The sequence below is a fragment of the Enhydra lutris genome, unplaced genomic scaffold, assembly GCF_002288905.1.
Source record: "Enhydra lutris kenyoni isolate GAN:26980312 unplaced genomic scaffold, ASM228890v2 scaffoldscaffold7, whole genome shotgun sequence".
In the NCBI taxonomy this organism is placed as follows: Eukaryota; Metazoa; Chordata; class Mammalia; order Carnivora; family Mustelidae; genus Enhydra; species Enhydra lutris.
The window spans coordinates 22,777,377-22,794,359 of NW_019154091.1; the positions used below are offsets into that span (position 1 = coordinate 22,777,377).

Sequence of the window (16,983 nt, forward strand, 5' to 3'; positions counted from 1 at the left end):
AGCCATCTTTTCAAAGGATGCTTAACAAAGGAACATATTTTAGAATAAGAAAATCCATAATCCATTTCTGAATCTAGAGCCTTTAGAGGGCCTCCCAAAAGGTAAGATAGAATGCAAGGTATAAATACCAGTTTTGTGAGGTTAAAGAAGTACCATATGTGAAACTGCTATACGAACTGTGAAGTTCTCTGCAAATCTGAGCTCTATTGCTGCCACTTTAGATGAACTAATAGTCGAGTGTGATTGGAAAGGAGGAAAGAATTATTGTCTTGGGCAAGTAATGTAACCTCTCAGGATCTTACTTTCCTCATCTATAAAATAATGATACCTAACTTGTAGGATTGGCAAAATTAGAGATAACATGTACAGTGTGCTACACTGGAGTTTCATAGATTATAGTTATTTTTATTATTATAACAGACATTTTTAACCATCCACAATTTTAGAAATATCGAAGAAGAGGGGCGCCTGGGTGGCTCAGTGGGTTAAAGCCTCTGCCTTCGGCTCCGGTCATGGTCCCAGGTCCTGGGATCGGGCTCTCTGCTCAGCAGGGAGCCTGCTTCCTCCCTCCCTCTCTGCCTGCCTCTCTGCCTATTTGTGATCTCTGTCTGTCAAATAAATAAATAAAATCTTTCAAAAAAGAGGAAATATCGAAGAAGATATCTTTTAAATTTTACAAATAAAACAAATATTTGCAATTCAAGCTATATGGGATTCCAGGCATTCAAAAGAATGTGAAAACACCTATGATTTTTATATTTCAAATTGCAGTGAGCATGGAGGATTTCTAAGAGTGACGTTTAAACCTTTAAAGAATAAGAGGTGCATTGGAATGTTCGGAAAAACAAAACAAGGAGGAAAAGAAAAAAGAATAACAGAGAAAACACAGCTCTTTTATGGCAGCAGTCCCAGACAAGTGGGTGATTTTCAGAATGATAATAAGCACTCACCACCCCATGCTCAGGGCTGCTCTGACTTCATGCACAGTAGGGAACCTTCTGTGTCCTTCAATATCAAATTGTACATGCAAGTTATTTGTAACAGAACATTGAAAAGTCAATGAAGGCAAACCTGGTAGGCAGCTACTGTCAGAAAACATCTGAATCAATAGGACACTATCAGAATAGTCTTTCCCAAGCAAAACACAAAACTGTATTAACCAAAAGCATGACAGCACTGTGAAATTTCCTCACTACAGTAACTTAAAGCAACATAGACCTTGGGAAGCAGGGTTTGGTGCCTCACCCAATGGGCCAGAAAATAACAACAAAATGTTACGGATCATACTATTGAGGGTCACCTAAGAGACATGGAAAGCCAACATGGTAGTAAGTCACGTCAGGTCACCGTGGAATGTCCTTTCCTTTATAAAGTTTTTCTGGCAGTGTTAAGCCACGTCCACCTGCTGGCTTCCAAGAATGTCCATTCATCCCACTGTAATGTGAATTACTCTACCATGGAGACAGTGTGAGATGTCAGAAAGCAACAGTTCTGCTTCTAGAAGTCCTGATCTCCAAATCCTACTCTCACACTTACTAACTGTGAAAATCACTTCATCTTTCTTTTTTTTTTTTTTTTTTAAATTTATTTGACAGAGAGAGAGATCACAAGCAGTCAGAGAGGCAGGCAGAGAGAGAGGAGGAAGCAGGCTCCCTGCTGAGCAGAGAGCCCGATGCGGGGCTCGATTCCAGGACCCTGAGACCACGACCCGAGCCGAAGGCAGCGGCTTAACCCACTGAGCCACCCAGGCACCCCATCACTTCATCTTTCTGATCCTCAGATTCCTTATCTGTACAATGGGGATAAATCTTGTCTATTAGAAGATATACAGAGATGATATATACATATGTATGTGTGTGTATCTGAAATTCAATAAATGTTATAGAATTATTAGTAAATATATAGGAATGTTTGTTGAAAATATGAAGGGACTTACTTTAAGATTTAAGATTCATCCAGTATTTGTTGAGGAATAATATTTCATAATGCAGATGAGAAGTTAAGTGGCCGTATTAGAAAAGTTGAAGGCTATAAATTTGTATTTCCATTTTGAATCAACAATCCCCTCCCTATTATTCTATTTATTTTTGGAGAAAAGGCAATTTAAAAATACCTCTATCTTTGCAAATCTTCTAAGGATCAGTAGATTACAAAAACATCAAATAATTAAATGAAGACAAGCTAAGTCTAATCTAAGCAGTTAAAATGTGGCATATTTATGACTCAGAAACCCTAAATTAACTTAAACTCATCTAAGTCTTTTACTGATTGCCTTTTTGAGCTAGTTTTCTGTGATTGATTTTAAAGTTTATGATAAAAAAGAGAGATGTCCTAGGAGTCACAAACTTATTGCATTTTTACATTTGGCTCTTTAGTTGGGAAATTGGCAAAAAAATCCACTTAAGACAACTATATCATTCAATAAATTATAGATAAATGGATAAACAAAGTAGAGTATATACACACCAAGGAATTATTGAGACTTAAACAGATGGAAATTCTGACACATGCTATAACATTAAAAACATTATGCTAAGTGAAATAAGTCAGACACAGAATAATCCATGATTCTACTTATATGAGATACCTAGCATAGTCAGATTCATAGAGACAGAAAGTAGCATAGTGATTTCCAGGGACTGTGGAGGGAGGGAATGGGGAGTTATTATTTAATAGATATGGAATTTTAGTTTGGAAAGATGAAGTTCTGAGGTTAGATGTTGGTAATGATTGTACAACAGTGTGAATGTACTTTATTGTGTGTGAATGTACTTAATACCATCAAACTGTACACTTAGAAATGGCTAAAACAGTAAATCTTATGTACATTTTATCATAATTTTAAAAAGGTCAACAAATTATAGATTTGTCTAAGGCTAAAACTATAGCTCTTGAAAATAAACTTATTGTAATGTAGTGTTTGGGGGAGATAGATAAAGCTAGCTTAAGTGAAGATAAGTAAGAGGAGAACTTTGGATAAAGCCAATGCTGTGATAGATCTGAGTTACAAAGTCTATCACTCTGATTCAACTAACCTTGAGCACATACTCTGTGCCAGGGTCTGGGATAAAAAGTTGATTTGCCTACCATACTGAGGGAGTTCACCCTCTCCTGAAAAGAGAAACTCTTCAAACATCATTGTGTTGTATGTCTGAGAAATTTGTGTGTCTAAGAGGAGAAGTTTTTGCATTACATAGACCCAAGTCTACATTAGGCTCAAAAATTATAAGCTATGTTACCTTGAGGAAGTTAGTTTGCCTCTCAGAATCCCTTATTTATGAAATATGAATATATATATCTTCTCTGAAAAAGTACATTTAAGCATCAGAAGGAAGTAAGTGTTCAGTTCTTAATGGTCCCTCCTGTGTAGTAACACTAGGACAGAGGTATGGGCTTGTTGGGGCTGCCTGACAAGTCTGGCAAAATCAGGTGTGATAGGCCGGTCTGGCCTCACTGTGACAGCTCCATAATTGTTGATGCCAGCCTAAAAAGAGCACAACATTTGTCTGATCAACAGTAGTGGGGTGATTGTTTAAAGCATGTGTTTAGGGGCCCTGGGGTGGCTCAGTTGGTTAAGCATCTGCCCTTGGCTCACATCATGATCTCAGGGTCCTGGGATTGAGCCCCATATTGGGCTCTCTGCTCAGTGGGAAGCCTGCTTCTCCCTCTCCTTCTACCCCTCCCCTTGCTCATGCTCTCAAATAAAGTCTTTAAATAATAAAAAAATAAAGCATATATTTATAACCATAATTACAATAAATATTAAACGTTAAAATTTGAAGATGATAGCCCTTGATCTCAGTTGTCAAATAAGATGGGTGGTATAGATAGTTGCAAGGGGCTGAATGTCTGCTTTCTTTCCTTCTCCTAAAACGCACACACTTAAATCCTAACACCCCTGTGATGTTGTCTGAAGGTGGGGTCTTTGGGAGGTGATGAGATCAGAGAGCGGAGGAGCTCTCATGATGGGATTAGTGGTCTTATAAAAGGAATCTCCGAGACCTCTCTCACACCCTCTTCTACCACATGAGAAATCTGCAACTTGGAATAGGGATCCTATCAGAACACAACCACGTTTGGCTCCGCAATCTCAGAACTCCAGTCTCCAGAGCTGTGAGAAGTAAGTTTCTATCGTTTTTAAGCCACCCAGCCTGTGATAGTTCATTATAGACTGAGCTGACAAAGGTACTGGTACAAAATAAAGGTATTTCCTTCAGGTGGAAGGGACACTTAAATATTTACTTCATGAATTGATCATTTTATATTGGGGATAAATTTCTTTTAAATTTAAAAAATTAAAACAGAGACAAATAATATTTAATTGTGGACTTTAGATACGTTAAAAGAGAAAAAAAAGCGCAGATGATTTCTAGGCTACTGTAACTAATTGACAGACCTTCTATCACCAGCCTCGCAAAACCCCTTGGGAAAACTTGTGGGTATTAAAATAAAGGAACTATGGGCTCTTACATAGAGGATTAGAAGGAAATGTAAAGAGTAGTGCAGGAATGTTGCATCTAGAACCTGTGGTTCCTATCCCCAAGTATCTCCACCCATATGACCTAAATTTACTTTCAGGATCTTGCACTGCTGAAAACCTGTCATTTGCTTATTTGGTTTAACAATTGTGTGTGAGGGGTTAGGGAGAGGGCATGGAGAATGTAGGGCTGGTATAAATACTTTGACTCCATTCCTTTTTTCTTGGACATTTTCTCATACCAGTCACCCTGAGACATTATGATCAAGAGAAAAGTGAGGCTGGGAAATTTGAAGTCAAGTTTGGTTTAAAGAAATGGCAGCTTGAGACTCTCCGTTGGGAAGCAGAATCACATCAGGAAACACGTAAGGTTAGAAAATAAGTCAGTGTGGAAAGGCAGTTGAAGTTATTGTCTACATTTTGGGCAGGGTCAGTTGAGTATCAGCAAAAATGAAGAAACATTTTGCCCCTGTCTTCCTCTCACTCATCCTGTCTCATCCCCATGCCTACAAATACCATGATTCAGTGCAGACTGGGTTTTCATGTATTTGTTTGTGCAACCACTCTGGGCAAATATCCATCCTATGAACTGGAAAGAAAAAAATCTTAAAATGTATCTTGTTCTATAACCCTTTCATAGGTTGAGGACTGCCTGTATTTTCTGTATTATTTTCATTGTCTCAATGACAAATTTGGCTTTGCCTTTGTAAAACATATTGATAATTGTGCAAATCCTACCATAATTAAAACTAATGGGTACATTAATAATTATACAATTACATAAACCCACTTTTCTAGAATTATGTTAACAGACCTAATTCAGGTAAATAAATAAGTAAATACCAGCATATATGTAATGGTCTAAGACATAATTTGAAGGCATTAAGAAAATTGTCTCTAAAATTAGAAAAAAGTATTTTTTAAAGTCCAAAAGTGAAGGAAAATACAAGGCTAAGTCTTCCAGAGTTCAAACATTATATTCCTAATAAAAAATAAATAACTTCCCAGGAGAGGTTATAGCAAATTGTGTCTATGCTCGATGCAAACATAAAATGGATAAAACAGCAAAAACCCTGAGCAACTTGCAAAACTGGTGCTAAGAGTTATTTCTTACAAGACATTTTGGACTATTGAAAATTCATATAATATCGCTTTGGTGGTCATTGAGGTAGCAAAACAAATGCATTTTGAGCATTCGTTTGGAGACATTATTTCCTTACTCCAAAACATTTTGTACCAATTCATAAACACAGATTTTGGAAGGATTTTTTTGGAAGTAGAGAATAAAAACAATATCAGGGTTAAGCAATTTATATTAAACATAATACCAGGACATAAGTTGCTCAAATGTACAATGGAACATATGCTGAACCAGATTTTTTGTATTTTAGAACAGAAAATTGTCTGCAGTTTATATAAGGATTAAATTTTAAAGAAGAGAAAAATGATAAGATATTTACTGCAAATTACATTTTGCTGACGTAGAAATGGTTATTACTAAGATTGGGATATGCTTATGTTTAGAGGCAGAACAAGATTTGACATTAAAAGAGGGAGTGGTATTACTACTGATATTCCATGTTAGTATTGTAAAGAGAATCTTTATGGTATTTGCAAAAGAGTGACTTAAACAACAAAGACAATTAAAATAAAAGATACATAACAGAAAATAATTGAAGTAAACTGAAGAAAAAATTCATAAAATATTCTTTACCATAGGGAAATCAGCAAAATGAGCAATTTTGTTTTCTAAGGTTTCCTTGGTGAAAAAAAATAAATCTTGTGATTTCAATTTCAGATATCATATACAAATTTTTATTTAATATTTTGAAAGGAGAATGTATCATTTTGCCATGCAATGGCATAAGACTATCCTTTAAAATGGTTTATGTAATAACGTATGTTGAATATATTTTATTTCTGGAAGCCTGTTGAACCTGTAGTTTGGTTAGGTTTATTTTCTCTGAGAAAATGACCCCATTCATGATTCTGAAGTAAGTAATTTCATGTTAGGGTAAAAATCCTTTTTGGTAACCTACAAATGATAATGCAGACTGATTCAGCTTCCTCTAGGGCCATGAAGACTGCCAAAAAATGTCTCAAGTCTTCCTTTTAACCTCTGTGAAGAGAAATCATGCTATAGACCATGTCTAATTTTAGTGTTTGCTTTAAAGGGAAGAGGTCCTCAAGGAGAGGGCTCATGGTGGGCCCCTCCCAGAGCATATCTACGTTCTACTGTATCAAAACCAAATTTTATCTTGCATTTAAGATTTCTAACCATCCTCCACGTCTCTTCTTTCTTCTGCCACACTTGCTTTCCTCTATTCTTTGTAGACTTGTGTATATTTTATAATTTTAAAAGGATGCTCCCTTAATATTTCAAAGGAGATATCCTTAGTAGCAAATATAACAAATTACTATTTGCTTATAATGTTATCACTATTTGCAAACTTTTGTAATAAACACATAATTAACGTGCAATGAATTGTGTATAAACCTATAAAATATGATTTATTATCTTCATTTTTACAGAAAAGGACATTGAGGAAAAGAGGTCAAATTGTCTTCCTGAGGTCATATAGTCACAATGTGGCAGAAATAGAGCTTGAATGTGGCTCTTTGTCCATTGCCACTGCTCTAAATTACAAAAATAAATAATGCAACTTAAAATAATGACCTAGTACAGACAAATAAGTGAATAAATCAGAATGTTAGAGCAGATCAAGAGTAGCATAAATTATTCAGATAGCTAAATCATTCATTTTAACCTTTTGTTAACTGGAGACTTTACATGATATGCCTTAAGATCAACTATATGGTTTTAAATATTTCTACTTTATCTCTTTCATAACTGTACAAGTTATATTTTACAATCCTGAGAGATGATAAAATTTTCAGAACAAAATAAAGACAAATATCAATGGGAGTATCCAAATCAGATTGTTTCTAGAAATAATGGACAGAATTCTATCAATAATTGTATTAGCTAACTTTTTTTTTTATTGTTAGGCCAGGCACCATATAGTCCATCATTAGTTTTTGATGTAGTGTTCATGATTCACTGTTTGTGTATAACCCCCAGTGCTCCATGCAATAGGTGCCCTCCTTAATATACAGTAGCTAACTTTATATAGTACCTACCATCAACAAAGTAACACTATTTCAAATGACTCACTGAAGAAATGAAGACATCTAGAGGTCTACTAAATAGCTTTACATCCCATAGTTACTAAGTAGTGAAGTTGGAATTTGAACACAAAGTGAGTTATCATTCTTTAGTATCCTTGGAAGTACCTAAGTCATGAAATCTGATCTGTTTTAGCCTTAGCATAAATAATAATCATTGTGGAAAACCCATTTTACCCAGTTGCCCAAAGAAAGTGACAAGATTGTCAATCATTTGTTAAATAAAAACATAATGATGATTAATCACGTGAATATCTTAAAAAGATAGTCTATTATTATAAGCCAAAGTACTATTATTATCTATATAAAGTGAATAGTCCAGTATTTGTAGTCATACTAACTATAAGCTAACTTGATGACAGAGGCTGTGCTTTGTTCACTCCTGTATCTCCAACACTTGGGAAAATGTATAAAGTAGGTACTCAACAGCAACTATTAGATAAAAAATAAAGAATAAATAAATGAAAGAATTTCCAAAATAGTACCAAAACTTAAAGGAAATAAATCCAGATAATGTAGTAAGCATAAAATATCTAGGAGGTACAAATTATAAGCATCCATTTTGTAGTAAGATCCTTTATAAACAAAATGAATATAATTCTATTCCTTTAGCTGAGCTTTTATACTTATGGCTATTATCCGTTTCAACTTTGCTTTTACTTTTTCTATCTAAGGATAGTTGTCTTAAATAATTAAATTCTCCTACCCTGTTTAATTTTAGCATCTGAAGAACAACTTTGCATGATTCAATTTAATGTTTATTGATAAGTGATAAAGTGATATTATATGTGCATCAAATATTTTACATAGACCAATCACATTTTTAAAAGATCTATTCTTTAGTTTTATCTCTTCTCACCATACCATCATTCATATAGGAAAATGCACTATGCCTTGCCTCCACCAATTGTGATGTGTTTAGTTAAGAGTGATAACCTGGAAAGGGGTAATCAGACCTGAGTTCAAATGGTAATTCTGTTGCCTACTAATTAAACTAACTTTATAAAAATTTCAGTTCTCATTTTCATTTATCTACAACACTGTGATAACATCAGAAGTGTTCTTTTGATAACTAAATGAAATGTCATTATATGATTAGTAGAGCATCTGACATAGACAAAGAACCCCAAAAATGTACCCTTTACTTTCCTAACTCTCCTTATTTTATATAAGAACTCATCTTAGGCCTATGGATGAAAAAACTAATCAGGATGAAGGGTAAATTATAGATAGAGTCAAGGAGAGGGAACTTTTTTTTCTGGAGGACCATGATTTTTCTGGAGGACCATTATCTAGAACAGACAGCAATCAACAATTTTAGTTTCATCATCAATACACTTGTAAAATAATTTATTGGATTCCCAGAACAACAAAGGCAAATTTTCATAGAAAAGGAAGTTCTTTTTACAGCAATAAAAGGTTTTCCATAATCATATAATAACCAAAATTTATAATTAAACATCACTACACACTCATGTATCTAATTTGATCTCAGAAAGTCTTGGAAAGTAAGTAGACTTGGCATCCCCCCACCCCAATTACCCAGATAAGAAAACAGAGCATCAAAGAGTTAATTGCTTAACTATTGCTGATGACAGATTATATGTATGTATTATTGTTATTGATGATGATGATGATGTGGTAGTTTTTAGCTGTGTGATCTCCCCATATGCTCCAGGACTCCTCACTATGAGAGGGGAAGTTGGGTGAAGCCAAGACTCAAACTTAGATTCTCTCTGTGTATATAATTCTTTCTACCATAAACATAATTTTAATGAGTTGTATCAAGATACAGTTATAGGCAGATAGTACAAAATTGGATTAGTGTTTTAGTTGAAAAAAAATTAAGCTTTGAGAGCAAGTTTCTTGAACCAATCAGAGACCCTCAATTTTTATGGAAGTACTTTCATAGTTAATATGGCAGGCAAAAAAGGATAGTGGATAGTTAATTAATTCAGAATTTCTCTTGATTCTCTCACTAGATAAGAGAGCTTGGATCAATGAGTTGACTTATCTGGCCCTTTATAAATGAGGATATTAGAGGAAGTAATGTCTGTAAAATGAACATAGTACACCAGATAGATATATTTTTTTCTTAACTCCATGATACTATTACACACACACACACACACATACACACACACACACACACACACACACACACACACACACACACACACTCCTCTACTTTTTGGAAGGCAGCTATGTTGACCACTATACCACCAATGCTACTTTTTGATTATAAGAACTTGTTACTTCAAAGGGAGAAGAGTTTGACTAATAGAAAGTCGTGAGGGGCATTTGCAAATAATATTTATTTACTAGTGAATCACAGAATACTTTCCTAGTTAAAATCTATTTTCTCTTAGGACACTTCTGAAAACTTCTTGTTCTATTTGGTATATCAGGAAAGAGAGATTGTTAATAATAATCATGCTTTGAGTGAGAACATCAACTCCCAGTAGTATTTAGAGAGGTTTAGCAGATCTAAGATAATGTGAATAGTTTCTGAGAAGCATGCCTGAGCATCTGAATGTTTTTTTAATGCATCCTCTTGGTTATTATTATTATCCAGTGTACTAATTCAGTCTATAGAGAACTGACCCTTAGAGTACTTGAAAGTACCACTGAGTTTTCAGTCATCCAGAGGAAAATTACTATTTTAAAATTTTCAGTGGTCTTTTCCTTATTTTTCTTATCTTTCTTAAGCACAAAAACTTTTGTGAAATATGAGTGCAATGTAACTCTAAAGATAATTTGTAAAATTCTAATCAATCACCAAATTGTTCTTCAGCTATGGGCTTTGAGGCAAAATTGTAGGTTTGTATGGTTTTCCTATGCTAAAAAATTTCAATTAATAAGGCTTGATTTAAATACAAATTGTACAAACTTATTATTCATGAGCTTGCAACACAGGCACTTATTCTATAAAGTCAAGAAAAATAGTCACTACATTATCCAATGTCTTCACTTTATATCATACTTTACGTTATGTACTGACACACTTAAGTCATGAACTCCTTGGAAGATGAGACCTATATTAAGATACTTATAATGTTTTGACAATATTATTGTAATTTAGAGTATTTCTCTTTGTAAATATTTTATAAAATCATTAAGGCATAAACTGTGCCTTTTAAATTTGGGCTAGAGTTAGTCATTTTTCCTTACAGTTATTTGTGAGTCGTTTAGCACGTCCTTGTTAAATGAAATACAAAGGCTAAAAAGAAGAACTACCACAAAGCACAAACACACCAAGAAAATGCATGATTTCTTCCTTGGAAATATATATGTTATTTTCCCTAGGATTATTCCAAATGAGCAAAGACCTCATTACTTGAATTGATTCTCTCCAAAGGATGCCATACTAAATCCTATTTCAATATAATTATGAAAAGTACAATTCAAATCAAGCAAGTTATATAAGTCACACCTGAATAAAAAACAAAATCACTTAAGGATAGATCAGAAAAACAGCCATTATTGGCTCTTCACAGTGAAATTATAAGATGACTAAAAAATTGTGAGGGGGTATGGTAAATATTACCTGGTTTTTGTATGAAGAATGTAAACAAATATCTATGACTCATTTAAATGATCAATGATCATTTAAAAATTCAACCTGGAAGTGAATTTGCAAACTCATTTCAAGACAATTATGGCATTAAAGTGATATAACATGGTTCATCAACATGGACTTTTCCACCTTTATTATTTTTTATATTCATGTATTTAAAATTTATAATTGTTTGTACCTAGGAAATCATAATGTTACCAATTCTAACATAAGAAATGGTATCAAAAATATTAACTTTGTTTCACAGAAACATATTTAGGAAAGAAATTATTACTATCGATTAATAGCTATGTAAAGAAAAACATGCTGTAGTTAAGTTGTGAGGAGATTATAAAGAAATGTACTAATGAGATTATAGTACAGATTTAAAGCCTACAGATGGTTGCCATTTTTCTTGGTAATTCTAATTTAATGACTATAAACAAAACAAGCATCTTGATTCTGTTTCAGATTTTTTTCAAAATGAATAAATTTTCTAGCACACACATAGGATGGGAGACACTTTGATGAAATTTTACTTAATTTTTTCTTCTTTAGAATTTAAAATGATATGATGCTAGTCAGAAGATATGGTGGAATCAGCATAAACATTTCTGTCACATGGATGTATCACAAGAATTACCTTGCCCTCTTATTTAAGAGGATTATAGGATAAATTATTTTCAGTTTACTCCATTAAATTGGGATTTAGTTTTAGAAGACTCCATTTGCTTACTATATTAATCTCTTATCTTAGAAAATAGAAAGGTGAAAGTTTCTGTAAAAGAAATTCGAAAGATCCTCTGATTTTATAGAATGTTATAGGTATAGATGTGGAGAACGTAATAGTCTTGTATGATGAAAGTACTTACTGTTCTGTTAGGAATTCTGGGGTATTTTGTCCTTTCAGATTCTTTTTCTCTAAAAGGAAAATAACATATGCACTCATTAGTTGACTACATAGTTCAGTGTCATTTCAGATTGTCATAATTATAACTGATTAATTTTATTATGTAGTATTTCTACTTAGAAATCTTTATGTATATATATGTATATATATACACAATACAATATAATGTTATGTATATTTAGTATATATAGTATATGATAAGTACATACGATTTTAAAGTTGGTTTCAAGTGTTAGAGATTAAGATTCTGTGAGTAGTTTATACACTCATTTTTGTGATAAGTTAATTATGCTTCTGGTATAGTTTTTCAACTTAAAAAATGAAATAATACTAATCTAGGTAGACATTTTAGAGAATATTACATTATTAAAAAGAATCATATAAAAATTATATAATTATTACCCAATTAAGCGCATGGTGCTATGTTTAGTATTGATATGATTACAGTTCACCCTTGAACAATGTGGGGATGAAGGGCACTGACACCCCCCCTTACAATCAGAAATCCTTGTATGCCCTCCAACTCTCACCAAACTTGACTAACAGCCTACTGTTGACCAGAAGCCTTCCCGATAACATCAACAGTCGATTTTGTATATTATATACTGCATTCTTAGAATAAAGTAAGCTAGAGAAAAGAAATGTTAAGAAAATACATTGACAGTACAATACAGTAGTGTATATATATATTTAAAAAATTCACAGATTAAAATGGACCCATACAGTTCAAACCCATGGTGTTCAAGGGGTCAAGTGTGTGTGTGTGTGTGTGTGTGTGTGTGTGTGTGTATCCCTCATCAGGGATAAAGAGAAAAATAATCTCATATCACTGTGTTAAAAAAAAAGGTACAACTTTTAGTTTAGGGAGTAAGAAAAAAAAAATCCTTCCCGAGTCAATAGCAGGAATTGCTGTAATGTAATAAAGATGTCAAGAATTTCTGATTTTTTTTTGACAAGTTAGCAGCTCACAAATGAAAAAATTTTGTAGCGCTAGAGACAAGTACCTTTTTATATAAGTTCTCATCCGTTTTAGTCTTCAAAAAATTTAGGTACAATGAAAACCAAGAAAGAATGAAATAATTAGAAATAGGTTCATGATAGGCATGTTATTCTGTTTTTAAGAGTTCTTACAGTGTCCAGTTTCAGCAGAACAACACAGATACAATGCTAGCAGCTCTGGCAATTGGCACATATGGGTACTCAGCATAAAAGATCTGAAGTGACAGCTATATTTCCAAAGCTGCATTTACTGCATCTGTTCAATGCTTAAGCCTCCAAGGTCTGCTTTCATTTTATTTCTGCTTGAAACTCAACCGTTTTCTAGTAAAAGCCATTAGAAAGAACATTGTAAAAATGCATTTAGATCTGCCCGACTGACTCTTAAAATACGACTTTGAGCCACAATCAATTTTAGAATAAGATTTTTATATATAGTTTCTGTCTACTGACACTTTTCTTACTAAAACAAAAACTACAACCAAATTCAATGAGTGCACATGCTAAGGAACCAGAGTGACATAGAGCTCTTGGGGGCGAGGGCACCTGCTGCAATAAATGAAGGTTTTCTACCACAAAACTAAGAATATTTGACATTGTATGTATTGTACACTAAGACTTACCAAGGGGTTGGCTTCCCCTTGGGGAACGATTAAACAGTTTTTGTGACTTATGAGCCATCTGCAGGGATTTCATTTCATTTTGGACTTGCACGCACATCTATCACAAGGATGGATGGGCAAGCCTGGTCTACGGTAGGGGACAAACAACTATTTTACTTTTAATCTCTGCACTGAATGTGGATGTGCATCGTATTTTTCTGGTAGTTAATTTCTGTCTCTTGCATGTATAAACATCTCTATTTTAGAAGAAAAAAGTGAAAATAGCACAGGATGGTTTTGCACTTTCTGCAAACTATCTGGCTTTTCAGTAACGTAATTGGTATCAGTAGGTCTGATTCAGACAGTTTCCTGGTATTGAAACTTGGTACTTTGATGTGTTTATATGATACTTCAAAAAAAAGATGAATCTTTTTAGGTAGGTTTATGTATTTTTCACAAAACAGTATGAGCATTCATAGTCAATAAATCTGATGACACTTTCATGATTTTTAATCCAGTTTTAGAAGCAGGCCTGACATGGAGAAAAAAGAAAATAACTGAGACCTAGGGATTACTTTTGCTTGACGACAGCTAGAAATTAGACCGCTGTACCTTGAGGCCCTAATCATAATTCTATTTACAGAATTAAGCAAAACACTGTATGCTTTAGGCATAAATACTACAAATCCTTGTTTTGTGGGAGGAGGGCACTATTTCTATTCATTTTTATGTTCAATATTTAAAAATGCACCGTTATATTTTTTTTCAAAAGGATTCAGTTTGAGGAATGACAAATAGCTGATGTTTATATCCAAACTTTGTTTAAAATATCTCAAATATTTCATTTTGATGAAAATATTGGTTTGAATGGAGCTATCACTAACCTAAATATTTATTTAGGGTTAGATTTAAAGTATGTGCTGTGAATCCTTGCAAAATGGCCATTTGTAAACGTTATGCCTTTGCCCCAGGTCAACTGGAATGGCATCAAAATCTCTAAACTGCAAATTATGGATAAACTCGGAGTTCTTTTCCTTGGACTTCTTCCTACTGAAATGCCAAAACTTGTGGTTAGAAAATAGTTACAAAGTTGATGTGTCATTTCCTCAACACAGATATCACTAATCCTAAGGGATTTTGTTAGACATCTTTTGGCTTAAATTCTTATTCTTGGAACAGCAGCCAGGAAGCAGAGATTATTTTAAAAAGAAACATGATCCAGGTCATTAGTGACTGAGTTTAAGATTTTAAACACTAAAATAAAACATTGCATGACACTTAAATATGTCACGTGATTCTAGATCAGATCCTGGTCCAATAGGACAAAAATGATTAGCTATTAAGAACATTAATGTTGGGGTGCCTGGTTGGCTCAGTGGGTTAAAGCCTCTGCCTTTGGCTCAGGTCATGGTCTCAGGGTCCTGGAATCAAACCCCACATCCAGCTCTCTGCTCAGCGGGGAGACTGCTTCCCCCTCCCTCTCTGCCTGCCTTTCTGCCTACTTGTGATCTCTCTCTCTGTCAAATAAATAAATAAAATCTTTAAAAAAAAAAAGAACATTAATGTTATAACAGATGAAATTTGACAAGGGCCTATGAATTAGATCATGCGTTTGATAACTGTTCTGTGTAAAAAAAAATGTCCTGTTCTTAGGAATTATACTGAAATATACACTAAAATACTGGGATAAATCATACCAGGTCTCCAACTAATCCTAAATAGTTAGGAAAAATATATGAACTGTGTATATATACACACATATATAGTATTATAGTATAGATACAATATATAGAATATACACAATAATATAGACAGAGAAAATGATATAGAACAAAATCTTAGCAGTTGGTTAACCTAGGTAAAGGACATATAAGAACTTCTTATACTATCCTTGGAACTTTTTTGAGAGTTTTAATGAAAGAGAAAAACGATCATTATCAAAAAGATTATAAAACTACCTTTAGAAAATAGAAATAAAGTGCCACTTTTCAGTATCTTTACAAAATATTTCACTGAACTGTGGCTATGTTATTTTGTTGATTAAGCACAAGATTGTCTCATTTTGCATGTAACTATAAAAGATAGTGACATTTATCTGGAAAACCGTATTAGGCAATAAAAGAAAATTAATGCATCAATTAATAAAGTAAACAAATGAGTGTTCTGCAAATAAAGGCAGTCACTATTAGTACCTATGGTGCTGCTGGTAGGAATGGTAGGAAGGCAATAATACAGAATATGAACTTTTCTTGAAAGAAAAGTAGAAGGACAAAATGTTTTGCCCCACACTGAGGACAAAGGAATATTCCTATATTTTCTTTTTTGTGTTGAACCATTGAAATCCATTTAGGAGGCTTAATTTGACAAGCCTGTCCTCATTATGATAGAAACAAATGTTTACCAACAGAGATTGGAAAAGGGGGACAGGGATGAAGGGTCTACTCATTTTCTGTTGTGACACTTTATTACACAAGTCGAAACATATGAAAACATTTGTTCGCAGTCAGTTACAATAATGACATACTGGGTTCAACCATGTTTAACATTTTCATTATATTCAAAATAATTATTTGAGAATGGGGGGCTGATAATGAGGCAGAATGTCTCTAAGTCAGGAGAGCCAGTTTGTATCTTGAAAATGAGGATGGGAATTAATTAAATGAGAAGCTTGGGGAAGTTAATTGGGAATGAGTAAAGATAAGGACACTATCAAAGCATGAAGAAATAAAACTATTAAAATAAAAGGTAGAGCAGAAACTCACCGCACACCTAAGGAAGAATGAATCTTACAGAATCAGGAGTGTACAGGAGCAGAATATTGGCTTCCAACCCCTAGAATAGTGCTTGCCACATGAATAAATGTTTGCTGAATGAATAATTATATATTGACAAAAGTAAAATTTAGTGTCCTATAATCCTAGTCTGTTTCTGCCTCTATCTAATGTGTGACTTTAGACATTTCACTTAATCTAATTTTATCAGCTGTGAAATGAGACAATGGAAAAAGGTAATTCTCCAAGGTGCCTTCCAGATCTAAATATTTCTGTATATGGTTCTGTTTATTAAAATGGGCAACTGTGAACATTTTCGTAGAAGAGAATAGCCTTATATGAGTTTTAAATGAAGAGAAATGGAGAGAAATAGAGAAGATGAATGAAAGAGCAATGCATTGATTCAAGTAATGGAAAATAAATCCCACTGAAAGAGACTTTAATATAGAAGAGAGAATGCAAGTGATTTATGGTTTTGATGTTAG

At 33.6% G+C, this 16,983-nt stretch overlaps 1 protein-coding gene across 1 annotated transcript in view; it reads right to left on the reverse strand.

The window, feature by feature from the left end:
- LOC111142135 (synaptotagmin 1) overlaps positions 1-16,983 on the reverse strand; it is a 552,723-nt gene that overhangs the window by 341,009 nt on the left and 194,731 nt on the right. Inside the window, exon 2 of the mRNA XM_022495115.1 lies at positions 12,092-12,140. The gene's annotated coding sequence lies outside the window, so the exon portion shown is untranslated. The remainder of the gene's footprint in view (positions 1-12,091; positions 12,141-16,983) is intronic.